Raw genomic sequence first — 16,667 nt, 5'->3', positions numbered from 1 at the left:
CTTAGCTGCAGCCTCCATGGGGTCCCTCTCCGGGGAAGGCAGGGACTTAGCAGGGTCAGGTGGGTTGTTTGACTGGGCCGGTACACCTGGCAAAGGTAATGTTGGTGTCCTAAGGCGAGCTGAGGGAGGACAGAAACCCCCTCCTGGAGCAGAAGGGTTTAAGCTCGCTGGATCTTGATTTTCAGTAGAAATACACACCGTGAAAGCAGGACCTCTAGATCCCTCTGACCTTTTGGGTTTTCAGCAGGAAGTGTTGGAAAAGTTATCACAGCGATAACTGGCTGTGGTGGCCAAGTGTTCATAGTGATGTCACTTTTTAATTCTTCAATGTCGGAGTGATTTGATCTGATCTTCTCTGTAAGATGGGAGTGGAAGGGCGAGGGGCTGGAGTAGAGGAGAGAGGAGGAAGGACAGAGGAGAGGAAGGAGGAGGGAGAGAGAGATTGGAGCGGCCTCCACACTTTCTGATGGACCTTAGTCTGGAACCCCGGCCTGTTCCCCTGCTGGACAAGGTGGGTAGATCAGCCACTGAGTGGGGACTTCTTTTTTTCCACACTACTTAGGTAGTCAACTAGGAGGTCCTACTAAGAAAACGGATTGGAGATGCTCACATTGTGAACTTTTGTCTCAGCACGCCAGTTGGAACCCTGGCCTGCTGTCAGCGCTCTCCCAGCCTGCAGGTCCCCAGGCTCTCCGTCCTGTTCTCACAAACTTTTGAATAGTTGAGTTGGATTCCATTTTACTTACTTAGATCTTTTCATTTTTTCAAAATGTTTCACAAAAATATATTTTCAATTCCATTATTTTACTTACTTGATTTTGGTGTGTACATATGTGCATGTGTGTATACCATACACACGTTTTTGTAGTATCCTTTTGGATCACCACTAAGGAGGTTGACCAGTAGTTTTGTTCGGGCAAAATGTGTGCATTCTGCCAAGTGCATATATAAATCTACTAGTACTGCTTCTGCTCGTTTTAACCCTGTAGGCAGGCTGGCCAGCTCTTTCTGATCTCTGGCAAGCAGCATCACCTCCTCCTCTTGTGTTTTAGGAGGGTATAGGTATGTTGGAAAGATGCTCAGCATTTTAATATGTAAGGGTTTGGGAGTTGGAGATTAGCAGTTAATCATTAGGGATTTAAGTACCAAGTTATTTTTATGTGTTGAAATGTAGCCTACAACTTTTTATATATTTACTAGCTATAGTATTTATGATCTATTTGGCATCTTTTTTATGTGAAGTCATCAATTTATGATAAATAAAGAATTTTTTTTCTTCTCTTTGGAAGTCATTTTTCTTCCTTCTTTCGATGCCCCCTTCCCCCCCTCTTCCTTTTATTAATTCTTTTTTTCTGATTTCTAGGTAGTAAAATTTTTAATATGAGTGGTGAAAATGGACATATATGTTTATCCTGATTCTCTTTCTCCTACATGTGACATTTGCAATTTTTCCCCAAGAATGTACATTAGCATATTGGGTTTGACCTATTTCATGTTAGATTTGTAGTTGTTTTGTTTTTAACATGAAAAGCCTTTGACTTTGTTTAGTATGTATTCTGTGTCTATTTAGATAATTGACTTTTTTCCCCTTCAATAGGCATATTTGAGTGTTTATTTTCTTGTGTTAAATCAGTTCTGGGATGAATTAGAATGAATCATGATACATACTTATTTTAATATATTGTCTGGCTCAGTTTCCTTTTTTAAAGATAACTTTTTCATTCAGATCCGTTATCAACACTGGTCTACAGTTTTCTTAAAGTATCATTATCTGACATTGGTATCAGGTTTTTTCTGGTGTCATAGAAGGTGTTACTAAGTGCTCTCTCAATACTATTGTTATGTTGGAACCCAATAAGTTGAACTTAACAAAATAGTAAAAAAGTGTTTATTCATCTTAATGTGAATTCTCTAGCTGCCAGAATTTTTAGTTTTCATCTATTGTACAGTTAGGCCGGAAATTTCTCATGAAATTTTATTTTGATTCAATTGCTTATAGACCTTCTAAGCATCCTGAAATTCAGTGAGTAATTATTGTCAGTCCCTTGCTCTGCTGGATCTTCTGATCTTCCAGCCGAATCCTCAGTGTACAGGACTACATTATTTACAGTTTCCTAGAAAGACAAATAGCTGCTCACCACTTAGTGACTGTGTTGCCCTTAGACTAGAGCCCATGTTCCTGAAAGTACTCTGCCATTTGGCATGCTGTGAGGCCCTTAGAGAACTGCCTTCAGCTCACCAAAAGAATGGACTAATGAGGGGTAGGAATGCCTCAGTGATTTTGTTGTCACCTTGTTTGTTCCAATTTTATTAACTGAAGAAGCCTCTTCCTTTAAAAAAATTTTTTTCTTCCCTTTTTCAATGAGAGAAATAATATCTTTTGTAAACATTAGCACACTAATGTCTTTGTGTTTGTGCTGGGTGTATATTTGTGGTTTCTGAGACTGTTATCCTGTCAGCTGTCATTGAGTCAATTCCATTTTACAGGGACCCATTGCACAACAGAACAAAACACTGCACTCTCCTGTGCCATCCTCACAATTGAGGATGAACGCATGCTTTTTAAAAATTTATTTATTTTAACTCATTTTCTTATGGCCTTCTACAGCTTGTATTACAATCCATGCATACATCTACTGTTAAGCACATTTGTACATATGTTGCTATCATAATTTTCAAAACATTTTCTTTCTACTTGACCCCTTGGTATCAGCTCCTCGTTTTTTTTCCCCCTCCCTCACGAAGCCTGGATTACTTATATTTTCTTGCTTTTTCATGTCTTTTTTTTTGAGTCAAGTTCTATAAAAAATTTTTTTCAATCATTTTTTTGGGGGGCTCATACAACTCTTATCACAATCTATATATACATCCATGTATCGAGCACTTTGGTGCATTTGTTGCCGTCATCATTCTCAAAACATTTGCTTTCTACTTGCGCCTTTGATATCAGCTCCTCATTTTTAAAAAATCATTTTATTAGGGGCTCATACAACTCCTATCACAATCCATACATACATCAATTGTGTAAAGCACATTTGTACATTCGTTGTCCTCATCATTCTCAAAACATTTGCTCTCCACCCAAGCCCCTGGCATCAGGTCCTCATTTTTCCCCTCCCTCCCCACTCCCCCATCCCTCGTGAAACCTTGGTAATTTATAAATTATTATTTTGTCATATCTTGCTCTGTCCTACGTGTCCCCTCCCCCCACTTTTCTGTTGTATGTCTCCCAGGGAGGAGGTTACATGTAGATCCTTGAAATAGGTTCCCCCTTTCCAACCCACTCTCCCTATTCCCTCTCAGTATCACCCCTCACACCACTGGTCTTGAGGGGATCATCTGCCCTGGCTTCCCTGTGTTTCCAGTTCCCATCTGTACCAGTGTATTTCCTCTGGTCTAGTCAGACTTGCAAGTTAGGATTTGGATCATGACAGTGGGGGGGGGGGATGGAAGCATTTAGGAACTAGAGGAAAGATGTATTTTTCATCGTTGCTACATCGTATCCTCCCCAAGACCCTTCGGTAAGGGTATGTCCAGTGGCCTACAAATGGGCTTTGGGTATCCACTCCACTCTCTCCCACTCATTCACTATGGTAAGATTTTTTTGTTCTGATGATGTCTGATACCTGATCCCTTGTCACCTTGTGTTTCACAGGCCGGTGTGCTTCTTCCATGTGAGCTTTGTTGCTTCTGAGCTACATGACCACTTGTTTACCTTCAAGCCTTTAAGACCCCAGACACTATATCTTTTGATAGCCGTGTGCCATCAGCTTTCTTGCCCACATTTACTTATGCACCCATTTGTCTTCAGTGGCTGTATCAGGGAGGTGAGCACAAAATGATATGAGTATTTGCACTTTGATGTCTGATAACTCATCCCTTTGTCACTTTGATGGCTGATAATTGATCCCTTCGTGATCATGCAGCCTGGTGTGCTTCTGAGCCTAGTAGCCGCTTAAATACCTCAAGCCTTTAAGAACTCCAGACACTATATCTTTTTATAGCCTGTAACCTACTGAATCAGACTCATAGTGACTTTAGGGTTTTAATCATTAAATTGGCAAATTTTATTATGAAATTTGTATTAGACAACATTACATTAATGTTATGTTTCTTTTTTATGTCAAACATTATTTTAAAATAATTTTTGAAATCCTCAAAATAAAAATCTTAAAAAAAAACAGTTCAGCAACTTAGATCCTTTAATATTTTCTCTTCTTTTTACCATTCAATCCATTTTATTAGGATCTAATTCAGACATCGTACCATTCTATGGTTCACTCTTATCAAGCCGTGTTGTACAATTATTGCAATCAGTTTCAAAACATTTTCTTCCTTCTTGAAATTCTTTATATCAGCTCCCTTTTAACCCCCATTATCCCTGCTGAAGCCCCCAAAACTCCTACTTATTGTCTCTGAAGATTCACCCATCCTGGGTTTCATAAATTGAAAAACATAGGGAAAGACATAACAGGGAGTCAGAAAGGCTACCAACAATGACAAAATACAACAGAGATTAAACCCTTATATGAAAAAAACCCCACAGAAAATATTAAAAACTAAATTAAGCACAAATGTATCAAAAGGAGATCAAGTGACAAGGTTTTAACCATCAAGTCAGATTTATCATTTTAATTTAAAACAGTCATCTCTCCTACACTCTGTCTGATCACCAGGTTACTCCATTGCTCAACTATGATGAGAGGACAATCACAGGAGGCTTAGTCCCTGTGTAGATCCTGAGAATGTATGTTGAGCTACCACTGACATCCACAGCCAGAATCTCACAACTTAATTCTGATACTATTTCCTCATTTGGATTTGAATTATGTTATTTACAATCCTGGTAAATCTTTTTAGAGCTTCATCTTTCTCCTTTGGAATGGCAGGTGGTTTAGAACTGTTGGTCCTGCATTTCATATACCAATGTAAAATCCACTATGCCACAGGGAGAGTGGACTTGTATATCATCTTATTTGTTTATAGTATTTACTAGTTATTTATTGTACTTTGTTTTCCTGATTGATAGCTACACAGTTAAACTTAATAAGGAGTGAAATATGAACTTAATTTTAAATATTAAGTAATTTTAACACTTTCTGGTTATAAAATGGTGTAATTTATTATTATTTTAGTTAATTATATTTGGATAACCAGAATTAATTTCCATTTTTTGTATCTCACTCGATCAGAGATGTTGTTGGGTGCTTTTGAGTCAGTTTTACTCATGATGGCTCTGTATACAAAAGAACACATACACAAACCACAAAGTCTTGAAGCATCCTTACTTGTTCCTAGATCTGAGCACATGTTTGCGGACATTGTGACTGTGTATCTAATTGAGTGTTTTCCTGTATTTTGATGACACTCTACCAAACAGGATATTCTTCTCTAGGACCTGGTTCCACTGAGAATATGTTCAGGGTATGTGGGAAGCCTCACTAGTCTCAGTTTTAAAGAGCATTCTGAGATAGTAGTTTGCAATGTCCTCTTTTTATGACACATTTGCTGTAGACAAAAGAACAGAAAGAAAAATGGGCTGGGTGCTTTTTCTTGCTAACACTACCAAACTGGATGTATCTCTCCAGAACTGCTGGGCCCCCTGATCACATGTTCAAAATATGTGAAAAAAGTTGCCATTCTCTATTCCATGGGACATTCAAAGTTGGCCTTCCAATGAGTGTGTCCTTCATTGTGACCCCAATGAATGATCTTACTAATGACTGCCCACCTGACAGGTCATTCCAGTTCACCTGTTCCCAGTGTCAGGGGTCTCTCTATTCCTGGAACCCTTGTTTCTGCATCAAGGGAGAGACTGGGTAACAAGCATCACTTGGGGACATTTCACAAGGTTAGCATCAGAAGACTCCACAGTTATTTTTTCAGGCACAGAGAATATTGGTCAATCACTACCCATAGTGCAAAGGGAGCAGTACAGAGAGACACCTCCTGAGAGCCACGACCCTGGGCTGGAATACATCAGTGAGCTTGGTACATTTAAAATCATCATTGAACTCATAAATATGCATATGCTTGTATTTCATTGTCAACAGATTTTAAGTAACAAGGTGAAAATGACCATGATAATCTGCTTCTCATGAAAAAAATGGGTCATATAGGATGACAGTGACCGATCAGAGTCATTTTTACTATTTGCACTGCAAACAGTGAATGCTAGTTCCCTTTGTCAAGCTTGCAGCGGGGAGAATATATAGAGCAGCAGTTCCAAGCCTGTGGGTTGTGACTTCTTTGGGGGTCGTATGACCCTTTCACAGGGGTCGCGTAATTCATAACAGTAGCAAAATTACAGATATGAAGTAGCAACAAAAATAATTTTATTGGAAGGGGTCTCCGCAACATGAGGAACTGTATTAAAGGGTCATGGCATTAGGATGGTTGAGAACCACTGATTTAGGGAGGGGAAAAAAAGGAAAATGTCCCTGGGGATGCTGAGAGCTGGTAGAGAACACATGACTCTGACAGGAAATCCTCTCTGTCATCCAACTGTGCCTGTCTAAGGCTGGGTGTCTGTGCTCTGCGGGTCCTGTGCGCTCTCTGCTGCCCAGTGACTTCCCTGCAGGGGAGGTTTGTGTCTGGGCTCACACTGACTTCTCTCAATGTGCTCCTTGCACAGTAATGCATGGCCGTGTCCTCAGCAGTCACGGAGCTCAGTTGCAGGGTGAACTGATCTTCGATGTGTCTCTGGTGATGGAGAGTCGGCTTTGGAAGGATAGGTTATAACATGTATTACCATCATAATCTATGTATCCCATCCACTGCAGCCTCTTCCCTGAGGCCTGGCGGATCCAGTCCCAGTAGGAACCACTGCTTGTGATAGAGAACCCAGAGACAGTGCAGGTGAGGGACAGCTTCTGGGAGGGCTTCACCAATCCTGGCCCTGACTCCTGAAACTTTGCCTGGGACAGGACACCTATAAATAAAGATATTGATCTCTGTCAGTCACTTGCAGTCAAAACTATCACTGTAGACCCAGGTCAGATATCTGAATCACCCACCTTTGAGGACTGTCACCTGTGTGTGCAGGAGAACACACAGCAATAGCATCTTTAGACCACAGCTCCGCTTTCCCAAGGGACCTACAATCCTGTCTGAAGATAACATAGTTTTCCCAACACAAGGGTGAATTTTACCCTAGTGCTTGAAGAATGATTTGCATGCAGGTGTCCTGTCCTTATGAACTGAAAATGATAGAGACCAGGCTCTCCTCTTCCTTCTGAACCCATGGTAAGGTAACTCTTTGTTTGATGTCATATGCATATTAGTCTATAATGAGGGAGCACTTGACCTAAGAGGTGTGTGGGAAAGGTAAAAGGAAAGCCAAGGATTTCTGAGCTCAGTGTTCTCGCCCTCCAGCCCCTCATTGCCCGGCCCTGTCTTGGCCTCCTCTATGTCATGTGCCCCAGAGAGTGGACAGAATAGAGTTTGTTGAAAGCATCAGGTGGACACCAGATGATCTAAACTACTCCACACTCCTCTCCAAAGCACATTTCCTTCTTCACACAACATTACTACCAGTAACTGAGACCCACTGCAGGTCCTTCCCTGGAGCTGGCCGATGAAATCCATGGTGAATGAAGAGAGTCTGAGAGATGTTCTCACCTGCCTCTAGTCTCCCCCAGGCCCTACCAGCTGCACTTTGCCCTGGACATCTGCAAGCATCACATACATGCATTGTTTATACCTGCTCAGGGAATGGGTAGACCTGGGTCTCCCATGGCTGTGCCTTCTATCCTAGAATGGAAGGGTTGGGCTAGGCTCGTTGTTGTTTTTCCTACAGAAGAGTAATGTGCTCTCTTGTGTATCCATCTATTCTAAAGATATCTGAGGGGTTAGATGTGAGAGTCTTGGGAGAAGGAGGTGGGACTTATAATATCTGAAAAATATGCTTGAGCTCTTTTTATACAAGTTTACTCTACTGGTGAAACCCCATCGAGACCAAGAGGAACAGAGGAAACCATAAGGATTTTTACTAGAATATAACCCCTCTCACCACAACATATAAATGTCTAAGTGTACAAGCAAATGACACCAAACCAGGAAGCGATAGTCACGGTGGTGAACCACTGCAGCTGAGGGGGAAACACATGAGGGTTTAAAATATAAAGAGAGAGAGAGAAGTCATGACCCAGAAGAGGGTCAGACATTTCTCCCGGGTCCATGATTTCCTCTGAGGGAGTACAGGGATGCTTGTAAGGCCACACCCCAGAAATAGGTTCAAACTGCCTCCTTAAGAAGGATGCAAAGTCAGAAGATTAGATTAATCACTCCTCCCTTTAGCAAAGCCCCATTCCATGATAAGCAATGATAAAGTATAATCCCTGGGTTTCACCTGAGAGCGCTCAAATGTCAGGTGACGGGTTTTGTGGTTTGTGCTTCGGGGGATGTGGATGTGGAGGTGGTGGAGGAGTGGAGTCCAAAGCCAAGACAAGCAAAGGGAAAACTTCTGATAGTCAAAGAATTGAACCTCTAATACCGTTCTCTCCATTGATCTTGACTTTATCATTTGGAATCATTGGATCATACTCTGAAGCCCACGTCTTCAGGATAGCAGTCATCTGTGCCTCCCATACCAGGGAGTTTCAGGTTTAAGTTTAACGAAATAGTTCAGTTCCTTTAATAATGGTATTGTAGGAGAGTCTATTAAGTTGGGGTAACATGAAGAAGCTGTTGAGTGGCAGGAGTTATTTGGTCTTTTGCATTTCCTGTTAAGTGACAAAATGTTCCATCAGAGGTGGAGCCTCCACTAAAGAGGTCTTATTTCTTTTAAGCTATACCAGAGCAAGTGACAAACAGTACATTAGCACTAACAAGTCATGTCAAAACATTGCCTGGGGTTTCATATTAAATGATTACATAGTCTGAGAACAGCTGTCAGTGTATGCCTATGCATTTTGACTTATAGTGATGTTCAATAATATTTGCCCTTTTGAGACTGACTGCTTCACTCAGCACAATGTTTCTAGGTCTATGTCATGATGAGTTTTTTGGTGTACACATAAGTGAATATCCTAGAAGAATTTGATAGGAATAATATTTGAGAGTATGTGATCATGGTATGCAGAACATAGTCCTGTTCATATATTTCATATGCCATAAGTTATTTTTATTTAAATGATTTCAGACAGTATATATGCTAATTTGCTTCACTTAGTTCACTTAACTAATTTTATTTATGTGGGGATAGACCCATAAGTTAATATCCAACCAACATGAATTTATTTAATGCTCAACACCTTAGAGCATGAACACATGTATTCCACGATTTATTTATCTGTTTTTGGACATTCAGGGTGCTTTTCTTTTTATAATGAAACTACTATTCAGATTGAAAAAAAAGAGAGAGAAAAGGGCATTCACATTCTTATTATTTAATTCACAATAACAAACATGGCTATTCTATAAAATTTTCTTCAAAACAATGGTGAACTTAGTAGCATTAAAACAACAACAACAAAGATCATATTCTGAGAAAGAGAGAGTTGCCATTAGAAAGGAAACAGCCCGAGGTCTTCCCTTCGCTGGAGTAGACGTCTTGGACGACAATTAAACTTTAGAAAGGTTAGGCAGAAACATTTCATCAGTAGTTTGAAGTTTCTTGGGTTAAAGAGAATAGGATTTCCCAGGAGTACAGACTTAAGATAATACCTGTTTTATAGCAGAACATTCCCTTAAGATGTCAATAATAAAAATAGATTTCCTTCTCGTCCCTTGAGTGGCTAGGGTAGGACGAGAGTAAGCACTGCTCAAATGCAACCTGACCTCCCTCTTCTGCCTCTAAGCAACACAAAATGACTGAAAGGCTTGGGATACATTCCTAAACCTCTACACATGCAGAACAAGTCTGAAACCTGTCCAGAACCAATGCTCTTTGCTTTGTTTAGGCATAAACTCTTCAATTTGAGGACATATAACATAAAAAGCTTAAGCTGAAGGTACTGGTGAAAATCTTCTGCAGCAACCTGGAGGAAAAGGTGCTCGGTTCCTTGGGAAAGACCAGGCATAGCTGCTAGCCCAGAACTTTTTTGGGTCCCAGTACAGGATGCCTGCCTCTCACAGAGGCTCAAGACCAGAGAAATGCCCCATTGCCCAAACCCTGCCACCACGTGACCATCATGTAGTAAAAATAATACCAAGTGCATCAGAGAAGTTATAGTCAAGATTTTCTCAAGGGAAGAGAGACCCAAACATAAAATAAACAATGATATTTTATAGAGGAATCTGATATCTTTGGGATTTTTAGTAAAGATTAATTTTATCTGTGATGGACATTGCATGTAATTAATTACAAATGGACTCCTGACTATATAGTCACAAATATTGGAAATAAGTCTAACAGAAGTTGGGTCATTGTCAGTTTGTAAGTGAAAGCATCATACATAACACAATATGCTGATATGTACGGTCATTTTTAACATGCCCATGTATCCACAAAAAGTAATGGATAATACAAAAGAATAGGAAAAGGGTCATAATTGAAACAATGTCAACATGAGATTCACCCTTGACACAGAGATGGGTACTATAAAGGTAAATAAGAAACTCTAAATATGATGATTATGTTAAGAAATCTAAAAGCAAATGTTATCCAAATGTGTTATAAATAGTATGGTGAACAAAGTCACAATGAAGACGCCCTAATAAAAAGAAAATCATAAAGTGAGAGTTTATTTTTGGAGACAATTATAATACAAAAATAAAGGACACTACACAAGAATGCAAAATATGTTTAAGGAAAACAAAGAATACACAGGAGAGAACATAATGGAGGATTGTGCAGATCAGACTCCTTCTTTCTACTGGATTTCAGGAATCACACTGTCTTCTCCCTGACTCCTTTCACAGTGATACATAGTCAAATGGCCTGTGCAGCAATGGAGCTCAGCGTTCAATGAACTTGACTATGAAAGGGGTCACTGGGGATGTGCACTCAAGACATCAGTGTAAGAGTGTAGTCTGTGCTCTCACCACTCCATAGCATACAAACCCACAGCTGATTTAAGAGAATCTAGAGACAGAAGAGGTGAGGCACAACGTCTGTGGGATTTACAAGCCTGATTCAAGCCCTGCAGCTGCACCGGAGGAAGTGAGCCAGGTGTGCATATAAAGCACCCCCAAACTTTCATGTTTCAATACCTGAGCTTCTCACCTCTGAGAGCTGACCCCAAGAAGAGGAAGAAACCAAAATATTCTTGGGAACAAGGTCCATGATACTCAGGTGTATTACCCAGAGTGAGTACATCCTAAATTAAACAATGTATCGTGAGACTCTATCTGATCGACTATGTGGAGATTTGCATGTGAGTTGTCCCTTTAATAAAGTTTAAAAGGGGTTCATCTGGGATGAGAATGTTGACTGTTTCCGCAGAGAACTCAGCCTGTCCCTGTTTCTCATTCACCAGGACCAGCATTTCCAGGCTTTACCGAAAGTGATGAGGACTATGGTTAAGAAGTAGATGTGGCTTAGGATTGAGAATGACTAGGAATACAGGCAGTGTTTCTCTACTCTCAGGGACTTATATATTTGTAAGACACAACAAATCCAAGGACATATAAATGGTCAGATACACATTTTCTTTTTTTGTGTTATAATAACATTATTAGATATTAAAAAGTTTGGAGATAGCTAAATCTAGCAATCTCACTGAATTCAGCCTAAAGTGGCCCCAATTCAATGTGTGCTGTAAATAGGAATGGCTTTTGTGAGTTACTAAAATGGAAGAGCTTTTCTTCAACAACTACACTGCTATGTCCTCTCAGAGTCATTCTAGTGTGGAAAGAGTGTATGTCATGTTGAGCAATTTACCTTTGACACCAGTAGACATTTATTTATTTATTTTAACTTCTATTAGGAGCTCTTACAGATACTATTATAATCCATACTTCTACTAAACCAGGCATAATTGTACAATTGAAGTCATCATTTTCAATGCATTTTCTTTCCTCTTGAACTCTTTGATATCAGCTCTCCTTTATCCCTTTCCTATCCCACCCTACAATTCCCATGGATACTTAATATATTATATATTATTATTATTGCCATATCTTACACCATCCAATGTATCCGTTCTCCTACAATTCTTTCATTTGTTCCCTTGTGTGGGGTTATACAGTCATCATTGTATCAGTTCCCCCCTGCCCCTCCTATTCTTCCTGTTGCCTCAAAATTATCAATAAAGTGATTGACACCTAATCTTACATTTTATACCAAATCTTATAATAAGGTATTTTTGAAATTGATCACCTAAGGGTGTGTATCACTAGATAATGGGAATGTTGCTGATATCCTTCAATAAATTAGGAGCAAAGCCACCAGAAGGAGATTAACAGGACAGATGTGGAACTCTGGGTGAAAGCAGAAACAGTGGCTCATATTCTGTGGGACTGTGAAGGTGACGATACAACATGTGACATGAAGAACTGAATGATGCCATTCGGTCACAGAGATCTCCCTGAATCCTGAATTTGCACAGAGAAGTTAGTGTCTGTCTTGGCCATAATGGGCTGAAGGTTCTGGAGGATAGACAGACACTAAATATTAGCACCAAGGTAGTAAAAAACAATTGATGTGTTTATGGGTTTGCATATGGGATTACAGAAAAGACCAAAAAAACAGGCCACCATGGTTAGGAAAAACAACCATATTAAACAACAAAAATAAGCAATTGTATAAAAATAGGCTGACCTAAAGATTTTGACCAAATGATTGTCCTCATATATTGTGTTGGAAGAATATACTGTCAAACATTCAGCCAGTCATCCAATATTTAGTATTTACCTTTACCTTCACCCTGTGTCTGATCAGAGAGTGTTTACTGAGTGTCATCAGAACTCTGATGCATGGTCACCTGACCGAGACATTTCTTGTCCTTAAGACACAGGCTGTTTGTTGCTTTAGAACAGATTATTTTCTCCTGTTATAATATAACAGTTGAATTAACCAATATAAAAAGTAGGCACAGAATTACTATATTTAAGTTAGAGCGATTCCCTAGTGTAACGGTGAGATGTAGAAGAATTTGCAGATCACAACAGGCTGGAGTCTCCTCCCTGCAGGGGAGGTTTGTGTCTGGGCTGTCACTGACTTCCTCTCACTGTGTGTCTTGCACAGTAATACATGGCAGTATCCTCGGCTTTCAGCCGGTCCATTTGAAGATAGAGTATGTTCTTGGAATTGTCTCTGGCGAAGGTGAATTGTCCCTTTATGGAGTCTGTGTAGTATGTAGTACCACCAGAATTACTAATCTGTGCAACCCATTGCAGGCCCTTTCCTGGAGGCTGGCGGACCCAGCTCATCCAGTACTGACTGAAGATGAATCCTGAGGCAGCACAGGAGAGTCTCAGAGACCCCCCAGGCTTTCTCAGATCTCCTCCAGACTCCACCAGCTTCACCTCACACTGGACACCTGCAAACACAGAGACATTGTGATAAGATGATACAGACATAAACAAAGGCACTCACAATTACACACACAGTAAGGTCTACAGCAATTACCATGTAAAATGGCCAAAATGAAAACCAAGGTTGGTACAAAGTTCATTATGTGTCTTGTGAACTATCTCCTGGGCACAAATGGAAACAGCAGAGACCCCAGAGACTGGAACCGTCCTCCGAGACCTCCTACATCAGGGGTTGTGGCAGGTTTATCAGCAAGCAGAGACCTGCATTTGCATGTCCCCTGATATTTAGAAGCTGAGAAGTAGAGAATATGGGTAAGAGTTCTCCCTCAGACTCAGAGAAGTACAAGCACTGTCAAAGGAAACAGAGCTCTTAAACAGATTTTTTATGAAGCATTGTTTTATTTTTTATATATTATCAATATTTTTAGAAAGTAGTTTTCACCTTATAAACTTGACATTACATAAACAACAACCTTTGTGATATTGCAGCTCACAATGTATCCTCTCTTGTCCCTCTTAATGCGTGAATACACATGATGACAATGGAAGACTGTATTATCTATTTCTTTTTTGGGAATATTGTTTTTCTTACCTTCCAAGGAATTTGATATTTCACTGATATTTTAAAATTGTGGACACGCAGTTGTTCATAAAACATGTCCAGCATTTGGCCTCCACACAAGCACTCCCTCAATGCAAGAATACTTAGTTCTATTAAACTGGCATTCCATTATGCTTACCTTCCCAACACAATCACTGAAGACAAAGCTGGTGCATAAGCAAATGTCGTGAAGAAAGCTAATGATGCCGGCTATCAAAAGATATAGCATCTGGGGTCTTAAAGACTTGAAAGTAAACAAGAAGCCATCTAGCTCAGAAGCAACAATATCCACATAGAAAAAGCATAGCAGCCTGCGTGATTACGAGGTGCCGAAGGGCTCAGTTAGCAGGCACCAAAGAACAAAAAATCATATCACTGTGTGCTCACCTCCCTGATACAATCGCTGAAGACATAGCGGGTGAATAAGCAAATGTGGCAAAGAAAGCTGATGGTGTCCGGCTATCAAAAGATATAGCATCTTCGGTCTTAAAGGCTTGAAGGTAAATAAGAGTCCATCTAGCTCAGAACAAACAACAAAACCCCATGGAGGAAGCACACCAGCCTGTGCAATCACAAGGTGTCGAAAGTATCAGGTAGCAGGCATCATCAGAACAAAAAATCATATCACTGTGAAAGAGGAGTGCGGAGTGGAGACCCCCAAGCCCATCTGTAGGCAATTGGACATCCCCTCAAGGAAGGGCCATGGGGAGATGACTAGCCAGTCAGGGTGCAGTGGGGCAACGTTGAAACACAACTTTCCTTTAGTTCCTAAGTGCTTCCTCCCCCGACCCCCATTATCATTATCCCTATTATCCCTTACAAATCTGGCTAGACCAGAGCATGTACACTGGTACAGATAGGAATTGGAAACACAGGGCATCCCAGACAGATGATCCCTTCAAGACAAGTGGTGATACCAGGAGGGCAGAGGAAGGGTGGAGTGGACAGAGGGAACCGATTATGAGGATCTACATATAACCTCCCATGGGGACAGACAGCTCAAAATTGGGTAAAGAGGCTCGTTGGACAGTGTAAGATATGACAAAATAATAATTTATAAATTATCAAGGGTTTATGAGTGAGTGGGGAGTGGGGAGGGAGGGGGAAAATGAGTACCTGATGCCAGGGGCTTAAGTGAAGAGCAAATGTTTTGAGAATGATGAGGGCAATGAATATCCAAATATGCTTTACACAATTGATTCATGTATGGATTGTGATAAGAGTTGTTGAGCTCCTAATAAAATTATTTTTTAAAAAAAACATGTCCAGAAAGCATGCACAATGCACAATGGTGTCTCCTCTCTGGTTTCTGATCATGAGATTCCGGTTCTCCTTCTTTTGTTATGGTAAGAAAATGTAGATATTTATCACTTTACCTCATCTTCATGAATAGTTTTCCTTTAAATGACTTACTTATTGTATTCCTCCTATTCATTTATTTGAGTATGCCTTTATTCATGATATTTCCCCTACTGACCTATTATATGGCAGACTCATGTTTTTCTACTTTCATTAGGTGGAACCTGAGATAATTGATTTCAGAAATAGTTGACTCTGATATAAAAAATTTTTAAAAACCCTAACTCTTGCTGTCACCTGGGAACAGGATACCTAGAATGACATACACAACTGTTGGTACGTTGCTGATAATGCATCCGAGGTCAGAGCAAAAGAGGTCGTTAGTGTTTGTAGTTTCCATGGCCATAGTCTGTAATACTGGACTTGACAGTTCTGTCAACACCGCCAGCACACACACTTCAGTTTCAACAAAATAGTGGTTTAGTTATTGTTTCTATCCTTGCTTACGTTCTATTTTTGCTCACAAGTCAACAAATGGAGGATCAGAGGAGACACTCAAGGGGTTTCCTGAGTGGTGCTCATCCATATAAGGGCCGTGATTTAGATGTTGGAAAAGATGTTGTGGTGAGACCACCCTAGTTTCAGTTTGCTTAAAGTTCGTACCAAGTGAAGACCTGGCTGATCTCCCTGGGAATCAGGATTGGGAGAGAGTGTGTAGTGTGGTCAAACAGAGATGAGGACGCTGTTCCATTGTGTGGGGCACACAGGTGTGTACCCATGGCAATAAGTAACTGTGGCTTATGTTTGAGCTGTACATTACATGTGTCAATTTACAGTGTGATCCTTAAAAATATATATAAAATAAAGCTTGAATGCAGAGCTACTAAACAGATTATTGTAGCCTTAGATTTCCACACTGAAATGTAAAATCAATTGTAAAACACCAAGGCCCTTTCTTTATCAATGTCCCAAGGAACACATAGGATAAAATACTGATGTTATCTGATGAGTCAGTTATAACTTCTAGAGATCCTAACTACAACAACAGAATGAAACACCACCCAGTCCTGAGGCAGTCTCACAATTGTTGTTATATTTGGGCCTAAGGTTGTAGCCCCTGTGCCTATCTGTCTTTTCCAGAATCTACCTATTTGAGTGAATACAATACTTGTAGCAAAACATATACATATTAATGCATACATTTTATCAAATACATAATCACATACATATTATCAAATACATGATCACACACACTAGCAGGAGAATCACATAATGACATTTGTATTCTAACAGTCTTATTAACATACATATGCATACTCTGAACAAATTAGCACATCTACTAGAACTA

This window comes from Tenrec ecaudatus, chromosome 3 (assembly GCF_050624435.1).
Source record: "Tenrec ecaudatus isolate mTenEca1 chromosome 3, mTenEca1.hap1, whole genome shotgun sequence".
In the NCBI taxonomy this organism is placed as follows: domain Eukaryota; kingdom Metazoa; phylum Chordata; class Mammalia; order Afrosoricida; family Tenrecidae; genus Tenrec; species Tenrec ecaudatus.
Note: the sequence above shows the minus strand (reverse complement) of the source record.